The following is a 25,891-nucleotide window of genomic DNA, read 5'->3' as shown; positions in this document are numbered from 1 at the left end:
TGTCAATACCAACTGCAGGGAAATTTGTCGTCTTACTTGTAGGAACCTCACAAGACCTCTCATCTTATATTCCAGGGAGAATTGTTTCGTATTACATAAACACATAGGTGAGACTGCTGTTCTGACCTGCAGGCCTCGATGCCTTGCACAAGGGCACCAGGACACCAGCAAAGCCCTTCCCATACAAAGAGCAAGCATGTTATGTCTACAACCCAATGGCACCAGTTCCAAGTACAATTTCTACTTGGCTCTATGAGCTGAGTACACGTTCCCCCCAGCACAGAAATCCTACAAACTCCCATGAATGCTATAGTGAAAAGCAGGGCTGGCCAGGTGTGATGGATCACACCTGTAATCCCAGCAGTTTAGAAGGCCAAGGCAGGGTGGATCACTTGAGTCCAGGAGTTGGAGACCAACCTGGGCAACATGGCAAAACTTCAACTCTTAAAAAAAACAAAACAACCACAACAACAACAAAAACAAGAACAGAAATTAGCCGGCTGTGGTGACTCACGCCTGTGCTACTCCAGAGGCTCAGACGGGAGGATTGCTTGAACAAAGATGCCACCAGATACAATAAGACTCGGTCTCAGGGAAAAAGACAAACATAAAGAAGAGGCTGTGTAAGAGGCGACTCTAGGGACAGGGGAAAAACACTAAGGTTTTCAAATGGTGTTAAAAGCCAATAGGCCTTGGGGACCATTCAGCAATCTACAAAGCAGGGAAGCCTAGATCCCTGAGCTCTGCCTGACAAGTACCACTGCAGCTAATATGAGAGACCTCCCCCACAGAGACTGAAATTTGCCTTCCAAGGAAACAAGTGACTGCAGACATCTGTCCCAGGACAGTAGACAAGAAAACAAGGTCTCACAAAAACAAAAACAGCTGACCACACCATACAATCACTGAGACCGAGCCTGCGACTATAGGCGAAACAAACAAACAAACAAAGGAACAAAAAAAATGCTATTATTCATACCATGAAGGACCAGAGGAAATTGCGAATACAGTCCCCTACTACTGTTGCAGGAATCAGGAGAACGAAGAGACCAATGGGTGGAACACGAGGATTTTATTGCGTGCACTCAGGCCCAGCAGATTAAAATCCAAAGGCTGAGCCCTGATCAAAGACAAGGCTTGACTTTTATACACTCTTCTGAAAGGGGGTTGGCTAGTTTGAATGGCACAGCGGGAATTTGATGGCGCAAAACTCGTAGGGCAGGCAAGAGGGCTTACAAAAGCAGAACGAAGGCAGCTAATCAAACTGTGACAGGTCTTGCAACTTAAGCATAGCTGGCGACCTTGCAGCTGCACTGAAGGGAAATCAGGAACTTAACGAAACTGGAATAATGAGAAATGGTAAGGGGGAAAGAGAAGGTAGTAAAGGTATTTGTTGTTTTTTTCTCTTATCCTTGCTGGGGCGGACTGTGTTGAGAGAGTATCTGGAACTCATTCCTCAGGGCTCTGATGACTTGAGAGTGTCATCAAGGATCTGCTAGGGCTCTATCTATTGCTGGCCTTGGAGTCTGTTAAGTGCAAGAACACCTGTCTCTTCCTTTTAACTTCTGAGTCATTACTATAAGTTATGCAGCGGAGCTTCCCACATTAGGGGAAATAACAGAAAACAGCGTATCAGGAGTGCAACGGATGAGCCTCAGCTTTAGGATGAACCACTTTGGTGACCATAAAGCATTTGCCCTGCCAAGTAAGTGTGAGTGCCTGAACCTCTGCCCTGCCACAGCTCCATATGCCTCACCCTTTACACACACAGTCACTTGCCCCAAGCACTGCACCATCCAATCCCCAACCCTCCTAGCCCTAACACACAGCAAGGACCCTCACGTCCAACCAGTGGTCCTGGACTTGCTCCTACAGCATGGGAAATCCTTCCTGGGGGAGCAGCAGCCCCTGCACTGCCTCATCTACATAGAAACACCCTACCGGTTATGTCACCGACAGTGCCTTTCCCAGTCCCCTTCTGCTCTTCCGCCCCACCCTCCTCCACTCAGCCCACCAACACACTGCCGAAACCGGCAGGGGAAGTGACGTCTGCCTGTCCCTCCTTTCTCTCCCGCTCTTGTCCTTTGGGGAGGTGTGCCTAGACCCCGCATCTAGTCTCCCCCAAAGAAGCGACTACTTAACCTATGTCCTGCAGAGGACACCCCTGGTGGTCAGCTGGAAGCCTGTGCGCCCGTCTTCAAATAATGGCTTTTAATTTGCAGACTAGAACGTTTAGGATTACAAAGAAAATCAGTTCCTTTCCAACCTAGTTATCTTTGTGAAGTAGCATTCCACTTAAAATTGGAAGCCCTTCAGTAACAGAGAGAAATCGTATCTATGAAACTAGAGAGGCTGCTCAGATGACTGCAAACCAGTCATCCTTATTGGTTTTACCAATAGTAGTGTTATAAAGAAAGTTGTTCAGTTTTATGAGTCTTGTAGGTTTGCTTTGTTGTTTTTCAGTTACAGTATTGTACAAAAAGGAAGCAGAATGTGGTTGCTGTCTCAATGTAATGCCTCTCTGGGCCTGAGAATTTGAAAAGGCTCACACTCCTCATAAAAGTTCTCTTCTTTCCGCATTCTCCCTTTAGATAAAAAGTCTTCCTTGAAAGCCTTGTCGATCAAAAGTTGTGTCCCTCCTTGCCAGAAAGGCTCATTCCCAGATAGTCCTGTCCCACATTGGGGCAGGGGAGGAAAGGAGCCCTCTCACTAAGGAATTTTTAACGGTGCCCAAAAGCTGAATTGGTGTGGCATCACAGAATGGGGGCGGGGGGAAGAGAGACAGAGAGAGAGAAGGGGTGATCTCGGCCAATCCTATAGTTGCTGTCACTTGCTGAATCATCTCTAGTCTTCAAAGTACAATGAATTTACTTTCTCAAAAGAAGTAAAACAATGAGAAATACAAAACATTAATAATTTGAGTAGTAGAAATACAATGCACAGAGGAATGATAGTCACAAAGAGAATCTGTATCCTGGAACAGTAGGGGAACCTATTTCATTAGGCAACCAACTGAAAATATCAGGGAAAACATCAAATCCCATTTCTTCTTTAGTGATTTCTTGTAGCCAAGTGGTTTCTTTTCTGATTTCTTCTAGAGAAGGTTCTACGGCATGGGAAATATTTATGTATACGCAACAAAAGGTATTTGCCACCACACATACATCCTCCCTGCTCAGCTAAATATATCATCTAAAGTGATGTGATTATCTACTACAACCTTAGCCAGTGAATAAATAGCTTTTGTTGAGCTGCAAAAGAGGCCGCAGTTTCATCAGCAATGTTTTTCTTTCTTTTTCTTTTTCTTTCAGAGACAGTGTCTGGCTTTGTGGCCCAGGCTACAGTGCAGTGGTGCCATCATAGCTCACTGCAGCCTCGAATTCCTGGGCTTAAGAGATCCTCCCGCCTCAGCCGCCAAGTCACTGAGATTACAGGCCAGAGCCAGCATGCCTGGTTTTCATCAGCAGTGTTTCCTGTGGCTACAGAAAGATTTGTAATCCTGGGAGGAAATGCTCCCTTGAAGCAAAAGTGTTCTCCCCCAAAAAATGCAAGGAGCTATCTTCTTGGTAGCCAGGCAGATAATTCTCAGGTTTTGCCCCACAGAATCTCTATCTAAAATAGAGAAGTGGTCATGCCTAGTGAAAAGTTTGAGGGAACTCGCCCAATGTTGGGTTTCTTCAGATATATATATATATATCCAAATATCCTAAAAGACACATCCCTCCATCATTCCATGTTGTTAGACATTTATAGGACCATGGATGGTGATCTCCTCCAGACAAAAATAAATGCTGGTGCAGGTAAGTGTACTATAATTTGAGTATAGCTTTTGGCATTTTAAACCATGAGTCAGACATGTTAGAGCAAGAGGGCAGGTTGATAGCAAGAGGGAATATTTTTCTTTTAATTTTCCAAAGCAAAGTGATGTTTGCCACTGTCATTTCAGAGTGAGGTGACAATTTGTTGTTGTTGTTTGGTTTTGTGGGGTTTTTTTGTTTGTTTGTTTTTGAGACAAGGTCTCACTGTCGCCCAGGCTGGAATGCGGTTACATAATCAGGGTTTACTTCTGCCTTGACCTCACGAATTCAAGCAAACCTCCTTACTAATCCTCATGAGTAGCTGGGACTACAGGTGCATGACACTATACCCTGGGGTGTGAACTGGGATTTTATGTTTTCAGTTGGCTCCCTAATGGAATAGCTTTCTTTACTATTCTGGAATACAGATTATCTTCATGAGTATCATTCTCATGTGCATTATATTTCTACTACCTTGCTAAATTTTTTTTTTTTTCTTTTTGAGATGGAGTCTTGCTCTGTCGCCCAGGCTGTATTGCACTGGCAAGATCTCAGCTCACTGCAACCTCCGCCTCCCGGGTTCAAGCGATTCTTTTGCTTCAGCCTCCTAAGTAGCCACCTGGCTAATTTTTGTATGTTTAGTAGAGACAGGGTTTCACCATGTTGGCAGGCTGGTGTTGAACTCCTGACCTCAAATGATCCACCAGCCTCGGCCTCCCAAAGTGCTGTGATTACAGGCACGAGATACTATGCCTGGCTCTCAAACCATTCTAAGTAAGCAAAGACAGATTTGTCTGGCTTTTTAGTACATTGCTGAATTATTCTCCAATCTATATTTTTAGGAATGGCCTGGGGAATGGCAACATGGAGATATTTAGCTAAAATGTAAAACTTTCATGTTCTGTTTCAGTCGCTTTTTGAAAATCCTTCCAGTTTGCCTTTTGCAACCAGTTAGTGGCCTTGCCTTCTTCACCAGCATGTGAATTAATTGACAAAGGTCAGAATATTTGGGTTCAAAGGTTTCAACAGTGCCGAGATCAGCTCGGTCGGGGAGACCCTAACCCAGCAGCGCTAGAGGAATTAAAGACACACACGCAGAAATATAGAAGTGTGAAGTGGGGAATCGGGGTCTCACAGCCTTTAGAGCTGAGAGCCCCGAACAGAGATTTACTCACATATTTATTAACAGCACACCAGTCATTAGCATTGTTTCTATAGATATTAAATTAACTAAAAGTATCCCTTATGCGAATCGAAGGGATGGCTGGAATTAAATGAATAATTTGGCTAGTTAACTGCAGCAGGAACATGCCCTTAAGACACAGTTCACTCATGCTAATTGTTTGTGGCTTAAGATTGCCTTTAAGTGGTTTTCCACCCTGGGTGGGCCAGGTGTTCCTTGCCCTCATTCCCATAAACTCACAAGCCTCCAACTTGGGCGTTAGGGCCATTAAGAACATATTATAGTGCTGCAGAGATTTTGCTTATGGACAGTTTTGGGGCCAGTTTATCACCAGATTTTGGGAGGCTTGCTCCCAACTCAACAGTTAAGTCAAATTTTCTGCCAAACCCTATAGGATCTTGGAGTCTGCTTTAAAAACAGTGAAATGTATTTAAATTTAGATCAGGGAAGTCCTTTATAATACTCTTAATTCACATTTTGGTGAAGCGGTATACACAATGGTAGGCTCCCCTCTTCCTGTGGGTTTGGGTTTTACCTTGAAAGGGGCTGTGAGAACAGAAGTTTCAGGGAAGGGACCAGAGCCCTGGGGACTTTCCTCAGGTGATGGTGATGGAAGAAGAGGCAAGGCAGGACAGGAAGGCTCAGGTAAGAAAGACTATGCAGGTGCAGGGGCAGGAGGAGAAGGAACAGTTGGAGGCGAAAGAGACAAAGCCTCCTCAATATTTCTCGAATCAGAAAACGTGTCAGTTTACCTCCTTCAGCTTACTTCCTCAGTGGAGGCAATTTTCTCAGTTCTTTCAGAAATGTTAGAAATTTAGAAACTTTTAGGTCTCATTGGAAGTCTGCCATTTAATTTGTCTGGTTTTAAAACCAAATTTCTGGGTTTGTTTTGTTTTGTTTTTGTTTTTGAGACATAGTCTCATTCTGTCGCTCAGACTGGAGTGCAGTGGTGCGATCTTGGCTCACTGCAACCTCTGCCTCCCGGGTTCAAGCAATTCTTCTGCCTCAGCCTTCTGAGCAGCTGGGATTACAGGAGCCTGCCACCATGCCCAGCTAATTTTTGTATTTTTAGTAGGGACAGGGCTTCACTATGTTGGCCAGGCTGGTCTCGAACTCCTGACCTCGGGCTCCCAAAATGCTGGGATTACAGGCGTGAGCCACCGCGCCCAGCCTAACCAAGATTATTAAACCATTCTAATTTGTCAAAAGAGTCACACTGATGTTTTAAAAATAATGTAATGGGCTGGGTGTGGTGGCTCCCGCCTGTAATCCCAGCACTTTGGGAAGCCATAGCCGGTGGATCACGAGGTCAGAAGTTCGAGACCAGCCTGACCAACATGGTGAAACCCCGTGTCTACTAAAAATACAAAACTTAGCCAGGGCGTGGTGGTGTGTGCCTGTAATCCCAGCTACTCAGGAGGCTGAGGCAGGAGAATCACTTGGACCCAGGAGGCAGAGGTTGCAATGAGCCAAGATTGCACCACTGCACTCCAGCCTAGGCGAAAGAGTGAGGCTCCATCTCAAAAAATAAAAAATAATAAATAAATAAATAAATAAATAAATAATGTAATGAACCTTTTCATCTCTTTATATATTAAATATTTACATTATTTAAATTGTTCAAAAGCATCAAAGATTCCTCTCTGCTATGAACTTCATTTCATTTATTTTGTTGTACCAAACTATCAAGACCATTCATTTAATCTACAGCTAAATCTATTATTTTTTCATGTTAGAAATTCAACAAAAAATTTTTCCCTAATGAAACCTCACATTTCAAGCATAAGTAGGCTGGGCGAGGTGGCTCACACCTGTAATCCCAGCACTTTGGGAGGCCAAGACAGGTGCATCACTTGAGGTCAGGAGTTTGAGACCAGCCTGGCAAACTTGGTGAAACCCTGTCTCTACTAAAACTATAAAAATTAGCTGGGCGTGGTGGCGTTCGCCCATAATCCCAGCTACTCTGGAGGCTGAGGCAGGGAAATAGCTTCAACCTGGGAGGCGGAGCTTGCAGTGAGCTGAGATCCCACCACTGCACTCCAGCCTGGGCTACAGAGCAAGACTCTGTCTCAAAGTAAATAAATAAATAAGCATAAGTAGTAAAAAAAAATAAAATGAAATAAAAAATAAGGCACAGGGTCTTGCTCTGTTATCCAGGCTAAGTGATTATTATTGTTCCTAAGTGACTCCTTTAAAATTTCAGAGACCTAATTTGTCTATTCACTTCACTGAAAGAGTATGCCAATTTGTTTCATGAGAAAATATCCTATATTTATAAAGCAGGAAAATTCCTTCCACCAAACTAGGGGGCATTCTAAAGAAACGAATTGTACTAAGTAACATCACTTAAGGTGAAAACAGAGGCAATGGTATCTATTAACAATGTTTATCAGTGAAGGAAATAAACTGAAAATATTAGCATCATTAGATCCTTGGAGGGCCTTCATCGCTGAAAATCTGAGTGATATTGTGATACCCTTTTGAGTCTGGCAGGACATTCTCTTTCCAGGGCATAGAACAGTGGGTGAATAACTTCTTTTCATTCATTTTCATTAATCGCTGAATTTCCTTAATGTTCTGGAGATTACTACGTTTGATTTGTATAGTTGTGAAAAGTGCTCATATTGCTGATTCCATTGCTTATATGTGATTATATAAATCTTTTCTCTCCTTTCTGTAGTGTAGTTCAAACTTGATCCTTAAAGGACATGTATTTGAATTTTTCAGCTGGTTAGAAACCTGAATATACCAATCAAAGAAAACTTCTCCTTACATGCTACAGATTTAGTTTTCCTCCTGGACTAAGATGTCTTTTAGATATAGCAAATTTGTTAAAGCCAAGAGCTCCTATGGAACGAAGTTGGGTGGGAGGGGGGACATTGAGTAGTAAGATCACTCTTGTAATAGAGATGCCACTCTTGTAGATATTGACAACTACTGGGCCCATAAAATTTTTACCAAACTTTGGAAAGACAAGATATGAACAACTTATCATTGCTGTAGTCTCAAATATCAGGAAATACCATTATTCTCAGGACAATAATTAGACAATAAAAGAGACTCACAGAGCAGATTAGCTGTCATGTATCACCAAACAGGCACTGGATCCTTGTCAACAACACCCATCAGAGATTGTCCCCAGAAATTCACTTCATAACATCAAAACCAAAAACCCACACTGATGGCAAAAAATAATGATGCAATAATGAGAGAGAGAGAGAGGGAGACCTGTCCTATAGCCATACTTAGTGGGTAAAAGCCAAAGAGCTCAATTTCTGCTCCTGATACTTAATAGAACAGAGGGAACATGAGCCAATCGCTCAGTGGGTCCAGATCTGCACTAAGTGCCTGTTGGATGCAGGATTCTACTGTCTCCAATAATATGTCTCAGATGGGCTAGATTTTTTTGTTTTGTTTTGTTTTGAGACAGAATCTCACTCTGTCACCCAGCCTGGGGTGCAATGGCACGATCTTGGCTCACTGCAACCTCCGCCTCCTGTGTTCAAGAGATTCTCCTGCCTCAGCCTCCTGAGTAGTTGGGATTACAAACACACATCACTAAACCTGGCTTTTTTTTTTTTTTTTTTTTTTTTTTTTTGTAATTTTAGTAGAGACAGAGTTTCACCATGTTGGTCAAGCTGGTCTCGAACTCCTGACCTCAGTTGATCAGAAGTAGGTGAGGTCAGAAAACATACCCTGGGAGAGGCTGGCACAATGCCCAGAACCGCCATCGCTAGGCCTGGGGTTTTCTTCTGTAGTGGATACTAGTATTCATGTAGTGCAGGGACAAAACCAATTAGATACTTCTGGGAGTTAAAAAGAGATGAATTTACAGTGCCATTTGAGAAAGGGTATTAAGAAATTTGCCAGGGTACTGACTCGTGTCAGGTGCAAACCTCAGGTTGAGAGAGAGCTAAGTATTTTCTGTCCATGAAGGTGATCAGCGGGGGCCTGAAGAAAGAGGGACGGGGAAGGACGCTGGCGCCAGAAATAGGAAAGGGCTGCTTGGGGGTGGGAAGGATGGGTAGGGGTGCTACTTTGAAAGTTCCCTGATATTGGATGTAGAATATGCAAGCGAGACATCAAACAAGAAGCTGTCGTTTAAATAAAGACTGAAGAAAAATTAGATATGTAAACGGCAAGAAATAGTAAGGAAACTGGACCCGGCTCCTCATAAAACTTCCCGCCTTATATTTCAGGGAGGATCGCAGCGCATTTCGGTCAAGAAAGGTGAGACTGCGGTTCTGACCTGCGGGCCTCGATGAATATGCGCTAGGGCTCCTGGGCGCCGAGAGAGCCGTTCGCTTACACAAAGTAAGCGGGTTATGTCTACAACCAAACGGGGACACTAAGAGTCCCAAAGACCGTGCTTTCTTCCCAAAGAACAGCGCCGGTCTGCGTAGTTTGTACCTGGCTCTATGAGGTGAGAACACATTCTCCGCTAGCACAGAAATCCTACAAACTCCTGAGGGGGCTGCGGTTAGAAGCGGAGGCTGTGTAAAAGGAGACTAGAGGCTAGGGAAAAACACGAAGATTTTTACACAGCGTGAGAACGCAAGAGACTGGAAACCATGGACCAACGCAGCCCCACGTGGAGCTGTGCAGCACTGGTGTTCGCGGTAGCTAGATTGTGGTAAGCCTAACGCTTCCCACTGTTCCTTCGCCAGAGAGGCAACACGTTTCTTTCTATTCCCCAGCTTTAGTAGTATAATAACACCAACGACCAACACAAAAATCAGTAGAAAAAAAACGTAACCCTCGGCTGACAGTCTGTTATTTAAACTGGAAAAAGTCAGGAGAAAGCGCGAACGCAGTCGAGTTTCCCATAATTGGGGAAATCGCACAATCAGCACATCCGTAGTGCAATGGATAAGTCTCGCCCTGGGAAAACCACCTTCGTGATCATGGTATTTCCCCTGCCAGGTAAATATGAATTTCCGCACCTTCGCCCCGCCACAGCCTCATACGCCTCACCCTTTACACACACGGTCACTTGCCCCGCGCACTCCCGAGTCCTTCTAGCCCTGACAGACAACTGGGACTCTCAGGTCCGACCAGCGGTCCTGAACCCGCTACTACAGCACGGGAACTCCTTCGTGGCGAAGCAGCAGGTGGGGAAGCAGCAGCCCCTGCGCTGCCTCATCTACATAGAAGTCGCCCTCTCCGTAATGTCACTGACAGTGCCCTTCCCAGTCCACCCTCTGCTTTTCTGCCATTCAGCAGACCAACCCGCTGCAGAGCCCACAAGGGGAAGTGACGTCTACCATCTCCTTTTTTTTTCTTCCACCCCCGCATCTGTTCTCTTCCCAAAGAAGCTGATACTTAGCCTGTGTTGCGGGGCAACCTTTGGGCGGCCAGATGGAGCCTGGAACCCTTCTTCAAATAGTGGCTTTTAATTCGCAGACTAGAACGTTTAGGATTACAAAAGAAACCGGTTCTCTTCACGTCCTTAACCTTGTGATGTAGCATTCCGCTTGAAACTGGAAGTCGTTCAATGTCAGAGAGAAGCCATACTTATGAAAGTAAAGAGGCTGCTCAGATGACTGTAAACCAGCCTTCCTTACTGGTTTTATCACTGATAATGTTATAAAGACATAAAGACAGTTGTCCAGTTTCATGAATCTTGTAGTTTTTTAATTTGTTTTAGACACAGAATTTATTTCTGGACGCATTCTGCAGGCTGGAGGTCCCGGCTGGCACAGGGCTCACACCTTGGGTTTTGCAAACATCTCCCAGCCCTCCGGCCGGCCCATCTTGACCAGGGAGGCCGCTATGCCCAAGTACACTCGGGCGACAGCGCCGATCCCGTAATTGTGCGTGCGTGCCCCCAGAGTCAGGCCTCTGGCACAGCCACCTAGGAAGTAGTTCAGGGGGTCGTCGGGCTTCTCGCGGACCTGGGCGCTGATGCAGGAGGTGAGGCCAAACACTGTCCCGACAGCAGCTGCAGTGAACGTGTATTGTCCGACCTTAGCCACTCCTTCAAGGAAGGTGCCCGGAGGATTGAGCCTGACTCTGTAGGCAGCGGCGGTCAGGCCAGCGACGCTGGCAATGCTGGTGGTGGTGTAGGCTTTGCGGTGGCAATCGGTGCCATCGGGGATATCCCAGTACTGACGAAGAACCTTCGGAGCCATAGCCTGCAACCCTGATCCCTTTTTTTTTTTTTTTTTTAATGTTGTTGTTACTGTTTTTCCAAATTCAGTACTGTAGAAAAATATTCTGCCCCTGAAGAGATGATTGGACACTCTCAAGCCTGGTGTTGGACTTTGTCATCTCTTGCACAGCCATCTCCAGACCTTAGTGCTTACCTCATGTTAGTTTTTTATATTCTGCAAAGACAAAACCAAAATAATCCAAATCTGACACAAATACCTGGGATCCATTTGTCTGGATCATCTTTTCTTATATTGGATTATAACGCAAGAAACACTGTGAAGTAAGCAAAGTTGGAATGCCCAAGTCAAAGACCATTTGAATATTTCCAAGTAGATTTGAGACAGGAATAATACAGGGTGGTCACAGGATAACAAATTCTAGGCAGCAGATTTACCTGACTTGAGGCTATGGGCTGATAAGACGCTGAAAAACCAGGGTGTGGACCAAGTTGTCTAAGACTGACTGGACCTAATGTGGTGCTTGATTTGATGGAGGTTTTACCTAGGCCCTCATTATATGCTCACTAACATACTAAATCACACACCCACCAGTGCCATGACAGTTCTGAGACCAGTATTTGATGTAAAAATGGATGGCACCACAGTTCCGAGACATCTCCACCTTTACCCAGGAATTGTCATGAATATTCCACTCCTTGGTTAAAGAAACCCATCAAGATGAAAGTCAGTGGATGGAAAATTACTAAGAGGAACTTGATTAGCTACCAAAGGTGGTTGGGAGGACTCTTGCTAAACTAGGTTCAACGGTATTCTTTTCTAAAACTGGACTTGGCAGGCCAAGAACTAATAGAGAAAAGGGCTCAGAGGAAACGGTCTAACGTTTGGTAAAAGATGGAGTCCTTGTCAACTCTACATTGAAGCTTCTGCAAATAAACGAAGACCAATGGAATGGAAAAACGCAAAGGCTATTTATTCTGAGCTTGCTATAGCACAGAGTCAGCCACTGTTACTTGTGTTTTGGCAGAAACTTGAAGGCAGGCAGAAGGGTGGGAAAGCTTTTTAAAAACAAAGGCTTCAGGTATGCTTATTGGAGGCTGTCAGCATGGTGAAGATGTAGATAAAGAAAATCAAAATATTTTACCCCAGAATATGTGTCTTTGGCATATTTTAAGATGGCTGTCAGAGAGCTAGCAAACAAGTAACTCTGCAAAACTGTCTTTTGTAGGGGAAATTTATACCTGCAGAGAATCTGCATTAATCCAGCCTTCCCTTGTCAGGATTGAGAGATAAAAATAAGCCCTAGGCCCTACAACCAACTGAACGGACTCCCTTGAAAGCTGTTTCTGGCTGTGACAGGATAGGAGGTCAGACATACCCACTTAAAACTCCTCCCTCACTAACCACCATTATGAGGCAGGAGAACAGCAGAGGGAACTGGAAGTTGGATAAAAGGCAGAATTAGTAAAAGCAGAAACAGAAGCAAGGTGATGGGGCGGGAGAGCAAGAAGCAAGATAAAAAGCAGAAGTTGAGCAGCCAAAACAAAAAGTAAGATTAAAAAAACAAGCAAGTGCAGGTGCAGCCGCTCACACCTGTAATCCCAGCAGTTTGGGAGGCCAAGGTGGGTGGATGGTCTGAGTTCAAGAATTGGAGACCAGCCTGACCAACATGATGAAACCCCTTCTCTACTAAAAATACAAAAAATTAGCTGGGCATGGTTGTGCATTCCTGTACTCCCAGCTACTCAGGAGGCTGAGACAGGAGAATTGCTGGAACCCGGGAGGCAGAGGTTGCAGTGAGCCAAGATCCTGCCACTGCACTCCAGACTGGCCAACAGAGCGAGACCCTGTCTTTAAAAAAAAAAAAAAAAAAAAAGTCAAGCAAGGACCCCATGGCCAGCAAGATCCAAACCAGTAAAGGGGCAGCTCCTCAGAGATAGGCATGTGGATTAGAGAGAAAAAGTATCCTTAACATGACTTCATATGGTAATCAGCTCATTAAAGCTGATGCATATGGACTGCATATCATGCATGTACTTAAAATTATGGGATGGAGGCAACATGCAAGCACACAAGGGCCAAAGTAACTAAGCAACTCGCCTATCAATCAAAAGGCAAACACTGGCTAGAGATTAGGCATCCTTGCCTGGGCGCAGTGACTCACACCTGTAATTCCAGGACTTTGGGAGGCTGAGGTGGGTGGATCATGAGATCAGGAGATCAAGACCATCCTGGCTAACATGGTGAAACCCCGTCTGTACTAAAAATACAAAAAAATTAGCCAGGCGTGGCAGCGTGTGCCTGTAGTCTCAGTTGCTGGGGAGGCTGAGGCAGGAGAATGGCAAGAACCTGGGAGGCGGAGCATGCAGTGAGCCAAGATCGCGCCACTGCACTCCAGCCTGGGTGTCAGAGCAACGCTCCGTCTCAAAAAAAAAAAAAAAAAAAAAAAAAAAAAAAAAAAAAAACCAAAGTACACCAAACTAATACTGATCTTATCTCCCAGTAAAGAGTTTAATTGACACAGGCCAGCCACAACCTGGCGGAGGGTGCGGTGGGAACCACAGAGTCACGGCGCAGCTGCCTGCGCTTTGCTGGTTCCTCGCAAATTGAATAAAAGCCCCCTGAAGCTTCTCTTCAAGTCACAGGGAAAGGGAAGGTGGCTGCCCACCTGGCGGGAGAAGCCGCGTCGAGAGAAGCTGGCCCTGCCAGACTAGAACATTTAGGATTACAAAGAAAACCGGTTGCTTTCAAACCTATTTGTCTTTGTAATGTAGCATTCCACTTAAAGTTGAAAGCCGTTCAATGTCAGAGAGAAACCATATCTATGAAACCAGAGAGGCTGTTCAGATGGGTACAAACGAGCCATCCTTACTGGTTTTACCACTAGAAGTGTTACAAAGACAGTTGTCCAATTTCACGAATCTTGAAGGGTGTTTGTTGTTGTTGTTGTTTCAAATGCGGTGTAATACAAAAATATGTGGCCCCTGCAGAGATGATTGGGCACCCTCAAGCATGGTGATGGACTTTGTCATCTCTTCCATGGCCATCTCAGAACCTTAGTGCTTACCTCATATTAGTGTTTTATATGCTCCAAAGACCAAATAATCCTAATTAGACCAAAAAAAAAAAAAAAAAAAAAAATCTAGGGTATGTCTTATTTGAGACACTTAACAAATGACTGGATCATCTTCCTTGTATGTAACCCAGAAAACACTGTGAAGTACAGCAAAATTGGAAAGCTCAAGTCAAACACCATTGAACATTTACAAGTAGATTCTATTCTGTTGCTCAAATCACAAAACATGAAATGGAGGGGTCTCCTTTGGAGACCATAAAGTCTGTGACCTGGTGGCCAGTTAGGTCACTGGAAAACATGGCAAAATATTGAAAATGAGGGATTAGGTGAGAGGGTAGCAACTGAATACTAAATGCTTGATCCAGATGCCATTCCCTGGATACTGACAGGGAGACCCATTGTCCAGGTAATATTGGAAAAATACTTTCTATAGGGTAAACCACAAATAAAATTCTAAGCCCCTCAACTATTTGAATGCATGCCTCCTCTCAGCCAAGGTCATTCCAAAGTTAACCTGAAAAACTAGTTCAGACCATGATGGGAAGTAGGGGTGAGATATGCCTCGTTATACCCTCCTTCCTTTGGAATTTAGGCACAACTGACCAGCACATCTGACCAGGCCCAACAGGCATTACAACAGAAATCTTAACACTTTTTGTAGCAATAAGACACCAAATTCCAGCCTGACTCTAGTGTAGCATTACATGACAGATAGCAGGCCCTGAAAGAAATACAAATATTTTACCCTAAAATATATTTTGTATCATATTTTGAAATGTCCCTACAAAGTTGTCTCTTGTGGGAAAGTCTACATGCTATAGGGAATCCCTTTCCAGGTCTTTTCCCTAATCCAGGCACCTTTTAAAGTCTGATAAGAAACATTTACAATCAATTCTCTCTGAAGCCTGCTACCTGGAGGCTTCATCTGCATAATACGAACAACCCCTTAACAGGAGACTCCCTTCTGTGGATTCCAGGTCTTTAGATAAACTCTTTCAACCAATTGCTAACCAAAGTATCAGAAAATAATGGCTGGTAACTATTTAATTATGCATACATATTAGTAGAATTTTGGAGGTGGGCACAGTGGCTCATGCCTGTAATCCCAGCACTCCCTCACAAGGCTGGCAGATTGCCTGAGGCCAAGAGTTTGAGGCCAGCCTGAGAAACATGGTGAGACCCTATCTCTACCAAAAAAAAAAAAAAATTAGCCAGGCATGGTGGTGAGCACCTGTGGTCCCAGCTACTCAGGAGGCTGAGGTGAGAGGACTACTTGAGCCTGGGAAATGAAGGTTGCAGTGACCCAAGCTTGCAACACTGCACTTCAGCCTGGGTGACAGAGGAATGGGCCTTCACTAGACACTGAACCTGCTGGCAACTTGATCTTGGGCTGCCCATCCTCCATAACTGTGAACAATAAATTTTTGTTGTTTATAAGTTACTCTGTGGCATTTCGTTACAGCAGCACAACTGGATTAAGACATCAACCTGACCTTGAAAAATAATCTCAAATCAGTCTTGGCTCTGATGGGAAACAAGGAGCACACTCGGATGTGTGATTTAAAGAGAATTTTATGAAGAGAATATTTATAAACATATGGACAGGATCAAAATAACCCAACAAAGGACTGAGAGGTGCTCAGAATCTAGAATCAGTGGAGAAGTTGTATTGCCTGTAGGACTGGATTGTTGTATAAGTCTGTTCAGGTTGCCGTAACAAAATACCATACACCAAGTGGCTTAAACTATGGAAATGTATTTCTCACACTTCTGGAAGTTGGGAAGTCCGAGATAAAGGTGCTAGCAAAGCGGATTTCTTTCTGAGGTCTCTTCCTATGGCAGGTAAGTGGCTGTAGTTTCACTGTGTGCCCATGCGACCATTTCTTTGTGCACCAGGGGGAAGGCAGAGGAGCAAGCTTTCTAGCGTCTCTTCTTATACTGAAATTAAATTCATCATGAGGACCCCACTCTCATAACCTCATTTAATCCTGATTATTTCTCAAAGGCCCCGGCTGCATAAACCATCACATTGGGGGTTAGGGCTTCAACATTTAAGTGTGGGAGTTGGTGTTCACAATTCAGTCAACTGGAGTGGAAATTGAAATGGGAAAGGAAACCAGTAGTTACTAGAGAGACCTATTGCCTTGAGGAGGATCACTGGACAGGGCTATGGTCTTTGGAGGAATCAGTGAGTGACAGCTGACAAAGATTCTTTCTGTGAAAATAAGTAATTAAAAATGTAAGTTGTTGGAACTCCAAATTATTTTGAGCCTTTAAAAAATGTGAGTATTGGCCAGGCACCATGGCTCATACCTCTAATCCCAGCACTTTGGGAGGCTAAGGCGGGTGGAGCACCTGAGATCAGGAGTTTGAGACCAGCCTGACCAACATGGAGAAACCCCATCTCTACTAAAAATACAAAATTAGCCAGGTGTGGTGGCACATGTCTGTAATCCCAGCTACACAGGAGGCTGAGGGAGGAGAATCACTTGAACCAGGGAGGCAGAGGTTGCAGTGAGCTGAGATCATGCCATTGCACTCCAGCCCGGACAACAAGAGCGAAACTCCATCTCAAAAAATAAATAAAAAAAATAAAAAAAAGTGAGTATGAAGCCTAAGTCACATGAGAGTTACCTGTAAACTAGGGAGTTGTAACCTTTGTTTCTCCGATTATAGATTGGCCTTCTTCCTTACATGCATTGTTTTCTAACATGCTATATAAATTGCTGAAGGGTGCCAGGGAAGATTGCTTCCCTCTTCACTGCTGATTTTCATTATAGATGGACTTTCTTCTTACCTTGCTGACATAAAGACTTCATGGCTATTGCATTGTCTTAAGATGGAATGTTAAACACACTCCTTTAAATTGGAAAGGAAATGTGAGCCAGCTATAAAGAAGAAAACAAGCAGTATGGAAAGAAAAAAGGGTCAGGCACAGTGGGGCTCACATCTGTAATCCTAGCACTTTGGGAGGCCGAGGCGGGCAGATCACTAGAGGTCAGGAGTTTGAGACCAGCCTGGCTCATATGGTGAAATCCCATCTCTACTAAAAATACAAAAAATTATCTGGGCATGGTGGTGGGCACCTGTAATCCCAGCTATTCAGGAGGCTGAGACAGGAGAATCACTTGAAACCAGGAGGCAGAGGTTGCAGTGAGCCAAGATCACACCACTGCACTCCAGCCTTAGCAACAGAATGAGACTCCATCTCAGAACAAAAAACAAACAAACAAAAAACAAACAAACAAAAAATTCTGCAACTAATCTGTTGAACTCTTAAAGCAGCCTTGTATAGAAAATGTTGTGATCCTATTAAATTTTTTTTTTCTTTCTGTGTCAGCAAGAACTTGACTTTTGACTTTGCAGCACTGACCCCATTTCTCTGGAGTCCATGTGCCCTGATTGGCTATTCCCCAATTTTCATTTGAATAAACTCTTTTAATATTTACCATTAGTTCCCATAAGCAGAATGAATAAAATCTTTAACACTGAATTCTGAACCTTTCAATTATTTCAGGTTGACATCTCCTTGGTCAAACTCTAATCAGGCCCTTCTGAGTCCTCTTCTCACTAGGCCTCAACTATTGAGCTTCTGTGTTCCTCTCTGCATTGTTCAATCTCAGCAAGAATCCTTCTCAGTCAATTTAGCCAGAACTCCCCATCCTCAATAGCTGATCACTCATAATAGGGCTCCTCATCCTTCACCATCCGCTAGGTGATTGATGTCTGATCACCCTGTGTTCAGCAAGAATCCTATTGTGTTGGCTTAGCCATGCAGGAAACCCAAAATATGCCACCCCAAAATACACTTCTTTGGTGTATTTTGAGATGGCTATTTAGAGGGGCTGCAGAGGTTACTAAGGGGTCTCACCCCAAAAAGGGACTCTTTCCTGTTTAGTATTGCAAAGCCAATGTATGAAAGCAAGAGTGAGCGTCAAGCAGCGCAGGCTCTATTCAATGGCACTGGAGGATTAGGAGCATAGCATGGAATTGGAGAAGTAGTATAGTTTGCAAATCACCTTCTCAGCTACTGAGAACCAGGAAGTTACAAATATATAGGATCTTTAATGAAGGGAATGAGCAAGGTGAGGAATATTCATGGTTTTCTTAGGAAGGGATGGAGTTTTTCCTAGAATCATGGAACCACCTCTTTTCCGTCCTTTCTTGGTCTCTTCTGTTCATTGTCACAGTGATTGTCAACTGTCATGTGCTGATGGAAAGTGGATTATAATAATCCAATTTAGCATGGAAATTGGATTATAATAAAGCTAGATGTTTTTCAGAGGTTGCGTAAGCTTCCATCATGGATTTCACCAGCTTCAGCTGGTTTAGTCCCAAGAAGAAACTTCTGACCACAGACATCCTGTTTCCTAAAAATAAGCAGAGTTAAAGGTGAGTAGGAATTCAGCCATGTCACGTAGGCACTGCAATGGGCAACAATATCTGGATAGGGGTCCAGGTAAGTCATGTAGGCAGTGCAATAGATAACAGTCACAGAAATACCTGTGAAAAGCTGTCCTTTTGTCAGGGAGATTAGCATGTGTAGAGGAAGTAAACTTCAACTGCAAATAGGCTTTCTTTGAGACCTTCTTATCTACTTTATCTGGATCCAGATAAGATTAACTCACAGGAAAAGGGAACAAAAGGTCCCATACTTCTAAAGGTCTGACAGAGAAACTTTTTTTTTTTTTTGGTGAAATAGAGTCTTACTCTGTCACCCAGGCTGGAGTGTGCAGTAGTGCAATCTTGGCTCACTGCAACCTCTGCCTCCCAGGTTCAAGCGATTCTCATGACTCAGCCTCCCGAGTAGCTGGAATTACGGGTGCCCACCACCACACCTGGCTAATTTTTGTATTTTTAATAGAGATGGGGTTTTGCCATGTTGGCCAGGCTGGTCTTGAGCTCCTGACCTCAAATGATCTGCCCACCTCTGCCTCCCAAAGTGCTGGGATTACAGGCATGAGCCACCACATCCGGTGGAGGGCTGCTTCTTGAGAGACTTCATTTGCATCACAACACAGTCATTGCTCACCATGTCTTTCCTCCCCTCAACCTCCCAAAACCTGTGGCCACCACCCCCTGAGAACTCCAAGCCACTAGTCCTTTATGTGCTGCATATAAACTTCAACCATATGGCCTTCTTTGAGGCTTTTCTTTTTGCTTTTTTTTTTAGACAGAGTTTTGCTTTTGTCGCCCAGGCTGGAGTGCAGTGGCACGATCTCAGCTCACCTCAACATCTGCCTCCCAGGTTCAAGCGATTCTCCTGCCTCAGTCTCCCGAGTAGCTGGAATTACAGGCATGTGCCACCACATCCGGCTACTTTTGTATTTTTAGTACAGACGGGGTTTCTCCATGTTGGTCAGGCTTGTCTCGAACGTCTAACCTCAGGTGATCATGATCCACCCGCTTCAGCCTCCCAAAGTGCTGGGATTATAGGCATGACCTACTGTGCCTGGCCTGAGGCTCATATTTTTATGTGACTCTGTATTAGTCAGGGTTCTCTAGAGAGACAGAACTAATAGGATAGATATATAAAGGAGTTTATCAAGTATTAACTTACACAATCACAAGGTCCCACAATATGGACCAATATGCTGTCTGCAAGCTTACGGAGCAGGAGAGTCAGTTCAAATCTCAAAACTGAAGAACTTGGAGTCTGATGTTCCAGGGCAGGAAGCATCCAGTGCAGGAGAAAGATGTAGGCTGGCAAGATAGGCCAGTCTTGCATGTTCGTGTTTTTCTGCCTGCTTTATATTCATCGGCAGCAGATTATATTGTGCCCACCAGATTGAGGGTGGGTCTGCCTTCCCCAGCCCATTGACTCAAATGTTCATCTCCTTTGGCAACACCCTCACAGACACGCCCAGGATCAATACTTTCATCCTTCAATCCAATCCAGTTTGTGGGAAACAAATTCACCCGCTTAAACCCAAACAATGAACTCAGAGACCAGGAGAACAGTGAAAGTGAGACTTTTAATGGGGGTCTTGCAAGATCGGGTGTCTGGCATGCAGGCACATCCAGCACAGTTTCAACAAGCAATTTATGCCCTAGTGCACAGGTCCCTCCCCAGTTCCTCATAGCCTGAGTAGTAGCGGGTCACAATCTTCCCAGACATCACCTACTGATTGTTCTTCAAGTATATTCTTTAGGGTCTTTCTGCTGCATTTTATTGCAGCCCACAATGCATTATGAATGTCTCAGGACTTTTCAAACATTTGACTTATGGCCCTGGTGGCTGCACTTAGCTGACAAGAAGGGGTACAATTATCTATGTTGCAAGCTAGCTTAAACTAAATTTCTTGGTGGAGTGGGGAGGGGGTACATGAGGGGGGCCCCTCCGATAGACACCTGGCCGCTGGGTGAAAAGGAGAGAAGGAAGGTGAAGGTGTGGCTCAGTACATTCTGCTTCTTTATCTCTTTATTTCCAGGTAGCCTGCCTAAACCTATACCAAGCCACTTAGAATTGAAAATAGTTGACCGGGCGCGGTGGCTCAAGCCTGTAATCCCAGCACTTTGGGAGGCCGAGACGGGCGGATCATGAGGTCAGGAGATCGAGACCATCCTGGCTAATATGGTGAAACCCCGTCTCTACTAAAAATACAAAAAACTAGCCGGGCGAGGTGGTGGGCGCCTGTAGTCCCAGCTACTCGGGAGGCTGAGGCAGGAGAATGGCGTAAACCCGGGAGGCGGAGCTTGCAATGAGCTGAGATCTGGCCACTGCACTCCAGCCTGGGCGACAAAGCGAGACTCCGTCTCAAAAAAAAAAAAAAAAAAAAAAGAAAATAGATCATCACATATAGGTTATTTCCTACAATTCCCTCCTTTTTCTTTTTCTTTGGTTTTTTTGAGATGGAGTCTTGCTCTGTAGCCCAGGCTGGAGTGCAGTGGCGCAATCTCGGCTCACTGCAAGCTCCACCTCCCAGGTTCAAGCCATTCTCCTGCCTCAGCCTCCCGAGTAGCTGGGACTACAGGCGCCACCACCACGCCCGGCTAATTTTTTTTTTTTTTTTTCATTTCTACTAGAGACAGGGTTTCTCCGTGCTAGCCAGGATAGTTTCGATCTCCTGACCTCGTGATTCCTCCGCGTCGGCTTCCCAAAGTGGTGGGATTAGTGAGTCACTGTGCCCGGCCTACAATTCGCTCTTTTTTCTTTTTACCCTTTTTGGTTTCATTTTCACTTAAATTGCTTTTTCAAACTGTTCCAGAAGTTGTTTACGTTTTTTTTGTTTGTTTTTTTTTTTTGTTTAGACAGAGTTTCACTCTGTTGCCCAGGCTGGAGTGCAGTGGAGTGATACCGGCTCACTGCAACCTCTGTGCCCCCAGGTTGAAGCGATTCTCCTGCCTCAGCCTCCCGTAGCTGGGATTACAGGCGCGCTGTAATTTTTGTATTTTTAATAGAGATGAGGTTTCATCATGTTGGCCAGACTGGTCTTGAACTCCTAACCTCAATGATCCACCCGCTTCAGCCTCCCAAAGTGCCGGGAATATAGGCGTGAACCACCGTGCCAAGCCAGAAGTTGTTTACTTTCTTCCTCATAGGAGGAGGAGCTTATTTGGTTTCTAATAATAGTAGGTTATTTTGTTGGAACATCAGGGGCATCTGTTTACTGATAGCTGTTTTAATAAACCGTAGTGTTATATATATATAATATATATTACATATATATTATATATAGTAGTAGTGTTAAACCCCTTACACAAGTAACGATGCAGCATCTTATGTCAATGATAGAATCTGATAAGTTGGAAGAGTATACTGTAGAAGATACATACTTCACTTTTTTTTTTTTTTTTTTAGATGGAGTCTGACTCTGTAGCCTAGATTGTAGTGCAGTGGCGCCATCTTGGCTCACTGCAACCACCGCCTCCTGCGTTCAAGCAATTCTCTTGCCTCAGCCTCCTAAGTAGCTGGGATTACAGGCGCCCACCACCATGCCCGCCCAATTTTTGTATTTTTAGTAGAGACAGGGTTTCACCATGTTGGCCAGGCTGGTCTTGAACTCTTAACTTCAGGTTATCCACCCACCTTGGCCTCCCAAAGTGCTGGGATTACAGGCGTGAGCCACCACGCCTGACCCATAACACTATTGAAACAAACTTTTTTTGTGTACAGAAGAAAAAAATTGTACAGTTAATAGTGTCAGAGACAGTGAAAATACGAAACAGGAACTGCTTACAAGACAGGAGCACTCAGCGGACCAACCCGCTGTAGGAGTCGGGGGAAGTGACTTATGCCTCTCCCTTCTTTCCCTCCTGTCCCCGCCCCTTGTCCCCGCCCCTTGTCTCCTGCAAAGAAGCGGGTACTTCTGTGTACTCCTACAAAGCGGGTACTTCTTTCCCTCCTGTCCCCGCCCCCTGTCTCCTGCAAAGAAGCGGATACTGTGTCCTGTGGAGGTCCCCTTTGGCAGCCAACTGGAAGCCCGTGCACCCTTCTTCAAATAATGGCTTTCAATGAGCAGACTAGAATGTTTAGGATTACAAAGGAAACAGATTCCTTTCAAACCTGGTTATCTTTGCGGTGTGGCACCGTGTGCACATCTTGTTTAAAACGCGTTAAAGGCCACTGCACTCCACTCTGGAGACAAGAGGTGACTGTGTCTCAAAAAAACAAAAACAGTCTTCCCTCCTCCCAAAAGCATTAGACGTCAAGGCTGGCGGGAATGTCTGTTCTCTTGAAAGTTCAATATCGTTATTCAATAGTTTAAATTCACTGTAGTTTCAACCTATTGGTATGGAAAGTGTTTTGAATTGTACTGATTTTTTCTATCCTCTTTCTGAAATGCATGCTAATCGCGTTTGGACCTTGGACATTTACCTTCCCGAACTTTTCTCTCCTGTTTTTACATTCTTATTTTGGTTCTTGGGAAATATTCTTGACATTATCTTCAACTTAATTTTTGTTCTTGCTTCTACTATTTTAGTTTAATTTCCAAGTATTTTAATGTTGAACTTTCAAGAGAACAGACATCGCTGCCAGCCTTGACGTCTAATGCTTTGGGGGCGAGGGGGAAATGTTTTTGTTTTTTTGATACTCAGTCACCTCTTGTCGCCCAGGGTGGAGCGCAGTGGCCTTTGATGCGTTTTAACGAAGATATGCACACAGTGCCACATCGCAAAGATAACCAGGTTTGAAAGGAATTCGTTTCCTTTGTAATCCTAAACGTTCTAGTCTGCTCATTGAAAGCTATTATTTGAAGAAGGGTGCACGGGCTTCCAGCTGGCCGCCAAAGGGGACCTCCACAGGACACAGATTAAGCACCCGCTTCTTTGGGGAGACGAGGGGCGGGGACAGGAGAAAAAGAAGGAAGAGGCATAAGTCACCTCCCCCGGCTCCGGCAGCGGGTTGGTCCGCTGAGTGGCGGAGGGTGAAGCGGAAGAGCAGACGGGGACGGGAAGGCGCTGTCGGTGACATCACCGAGAGGGCAATTTCTATGTAGATGAGGCAGCGCAGGGGCTGCTGCTTCCCCACCTGCTGCTTCGCCACGAAGGAGTTCCCGTGCTGTGGGAGCGGGTTCAGGACCGCTGGTCTGACCTGAGAGTCCTAGTTGTCTGTCAAGGCCAGAAGGACTCGGGAGTGCGCGGGGCAAGTGACCGTGCGTCTAAAAGAGGAGACTATGAGGCTGTGGCGGGACGGAGATGCCAGAGCTCATACTTACCTGGCAGGGGAGATACCATGATCACGAAGGTGGTTTTCCCAGGGCGAGGCTTATCTATTGCACTCCGGATGTGCTGACCCCTGCGATTTCCCCAAATGTGGGAAACTCGACTGCATAATTTGTGATAGTGGGGGACTGCGTTCGCGCTTTCCCCTGAAATTTGTTGTCAAAAGAATAGGTTGTGTACTGAGGTTTGTGTGTTGTGTGGCGTGTAAATGTTGTTCTTACCGTGGAAGGCTGGAGTATGGTAAGTAACATCGATTCTCTGTCAGAAGAGAAATAAGAAGCGTCAGCCCTTGCAACGTAAGGTAACTACCGTGAAGGCCGCACAGCTTTTCCCTTTCTATGCGGGGCTGCCTTCTGCAGAGATTGGTCCATGGTCTCCAGTGTCTTGGGTTCTCACGGTCTGTAAAAATCTTCGTGTGGTTCCCTAGCCCCCAGTCACCTTTTGTACAGCTTCTGCTTCTAACTGCAGCCCCCACAGTAGTTTGTAGGCTTTCTGTGCTAGGGGGGAATGCGTTCTCACTTCATAGAGCCAGGTACAAACTACGCACACGGGCGCTGTTCTCTGGGAAGAAAACAGGGCCTTTGGAGCTCTTAGTGTCCCCGCTAGGTTGTATATATAACACGCTTACTTTGTGTAGGGGAACGGCTCTCCCAGCGCCCAGGTCCCTAGTGCATATTCATTGAGGCCCGCAGGTCAGAACCGCAGTCTCACATGTCTTGGCCGAAATGCGCTGCGATCCTCCCTGAAATGTAAGGCAGGAAGTTTTACGAGGAGCCGGGTCCAGTTTCCCTACTATTTCCTGCCGTTTACATATCTGATCTTTCTTCAGACTTTATTCAAGTGACAGCTTCTTGTTTGATGTCTCGCTTCCACATCCTACATCCATTGCCAGGCAACTTTCTAGATAGCATCCCACCCATCCTTCCCGCCCCCAAGCAGCCCTTTCCCATTTCTGGCGCCAGCGTCCTCCCCCTTCCCTCTTTCTTCAGGCCCCGGCTGATCACCTTCATGGACAGAAAATACTTAGCTCTCTCTCAACCTGCGGTTTGCACCTGACACGCGTCAGTACCCTGGCAAATTCCTTAATACCCCTTCTCAAATGGCACTGTAAATTCATCTCTTTTTAACTCCCAGAAGTATCTAATTGGTTTTGTCCCTGCACCACATGAATACTAGTATCCACTACAGAAGAAAACCCCAGGCCTAGCGATGGTGGTTCTGGGCATTGTGCCAGCCTCTCCCAGGGTGTTTTCTGACCTCACCTACTTCTGATCAACTGAGGTCAGGAGTTCGAGACCAGCCTGACCAACATGGCGAAACTCCGTCTCTACTAAAAAAACAAACAAAAAAAAGCCGGGCGTGGTGGTGTGTGTGAACCCGCGAGGCGGAGGTTGCAATGAGCCGAGATCGCGCCATTACATCCCAGCCTGGGAGACAGAGCGAGACTCTGTCTCAAAATAAATAAATAAATAAAATAAAAAATTAGTCCATCTGAGACATATTATTGGAGACAGTAGAATCCTGCATCCAACAGGTACTTGGTGCAGATCTGAACCCACTGAGCTATTGGCTCATGTTCCCTATGTTCTATTAAGTATCATGAGCAGAAATTGAACTCTTTAGCTTTTACCCACTAAGTATGGCTATAGGACAGGTCTCTCTCTCATTTTTGCATTTTTTTTTTTTTTTTTTTTTTTGCCATCAGTGTGGGTTTTTGGTTTTGATGTTATGAAGTGAATTTCATATTTTGCTACAATACTGAAAAAAAAAAAAACTACAAGATTCATGAAACTGGACAACTGTCTTTATAACATTACCAGTGATAAAATCAGTAAGGAAGGCTGGTTTGCAGTCATCTGAGCAGCCTCTTTACTTTCATAAATATGGTTTCTCTCTGATATTAAGCGGCTTCCAATTTCAAGCAGAATGCTACATCCCAAAGATAAGGATGTGAAGAGAACCGGTTTCTTTTGTAATCCTAAACGTTCTAGTCTGCGAATTAAAAGCCAGTATTTGAAGTAGGGTTCCCAGGCTCCATCTGGCCGCCGAAAGCTTGCTA

At 44.9% G+C, this 25,891-nt stretch overlaps 1 non-coding gene and 2 pseudogenes across 1 annotated transcript; 1 reads left to right on the top strand and 2 right to left on the bottom strand.

Annotated features, from left to right (window-relative positions):
• Positions 1–9,786: 9,786 nt before the first annotated feature.
• LOC123570631 (U1 spliceosomal RNA) lies at positions 9,787–9,911 on the bottom strand (annotated as a pseudogene).
• Positions 9,912–10,609: 698 nt separating this feature from the next.
• On the bottom strand, positions 10,610–11,125 carry LOC102119522 (NADH dehydrogenase [ubiquinone] 1 alpha subcomplex subunit 11 pseudogene; annotated as a pseudogene).
• A 12,692-nt stretch (positions 11,126–23,817) lies between these two features.
• Positions 23,818–23,981, top strand: LOC123570622 (U1 spliceosomal RNA). Its single transcript, XR_006694904.2, has one exon. It is a non-coding gene; the product is annotated as a U1 spliceosomal RNA (small nuclear RNA).
• Positions 23,982–25,891: the final 1,910 nt, after the last annotated feature.

Source organism: Macaca fascicularis, chromosome 1, assembly GCF_037993035.2.
Source record: "Macaca fascicularis isolate 582-1 chromosome 1, T2T-MFA8v1.1".
NCBI lineage: Eukaryota > Metazoa > Chordata > Mammalia > Primates > Cercopithecidae > Macaca > Macaca fascicularis.
The sequence above is the reverse complement of the archived record's forward strand: the minus strand, read 5'-3'. Positions and strand labels throughout refer to the sequence as shown.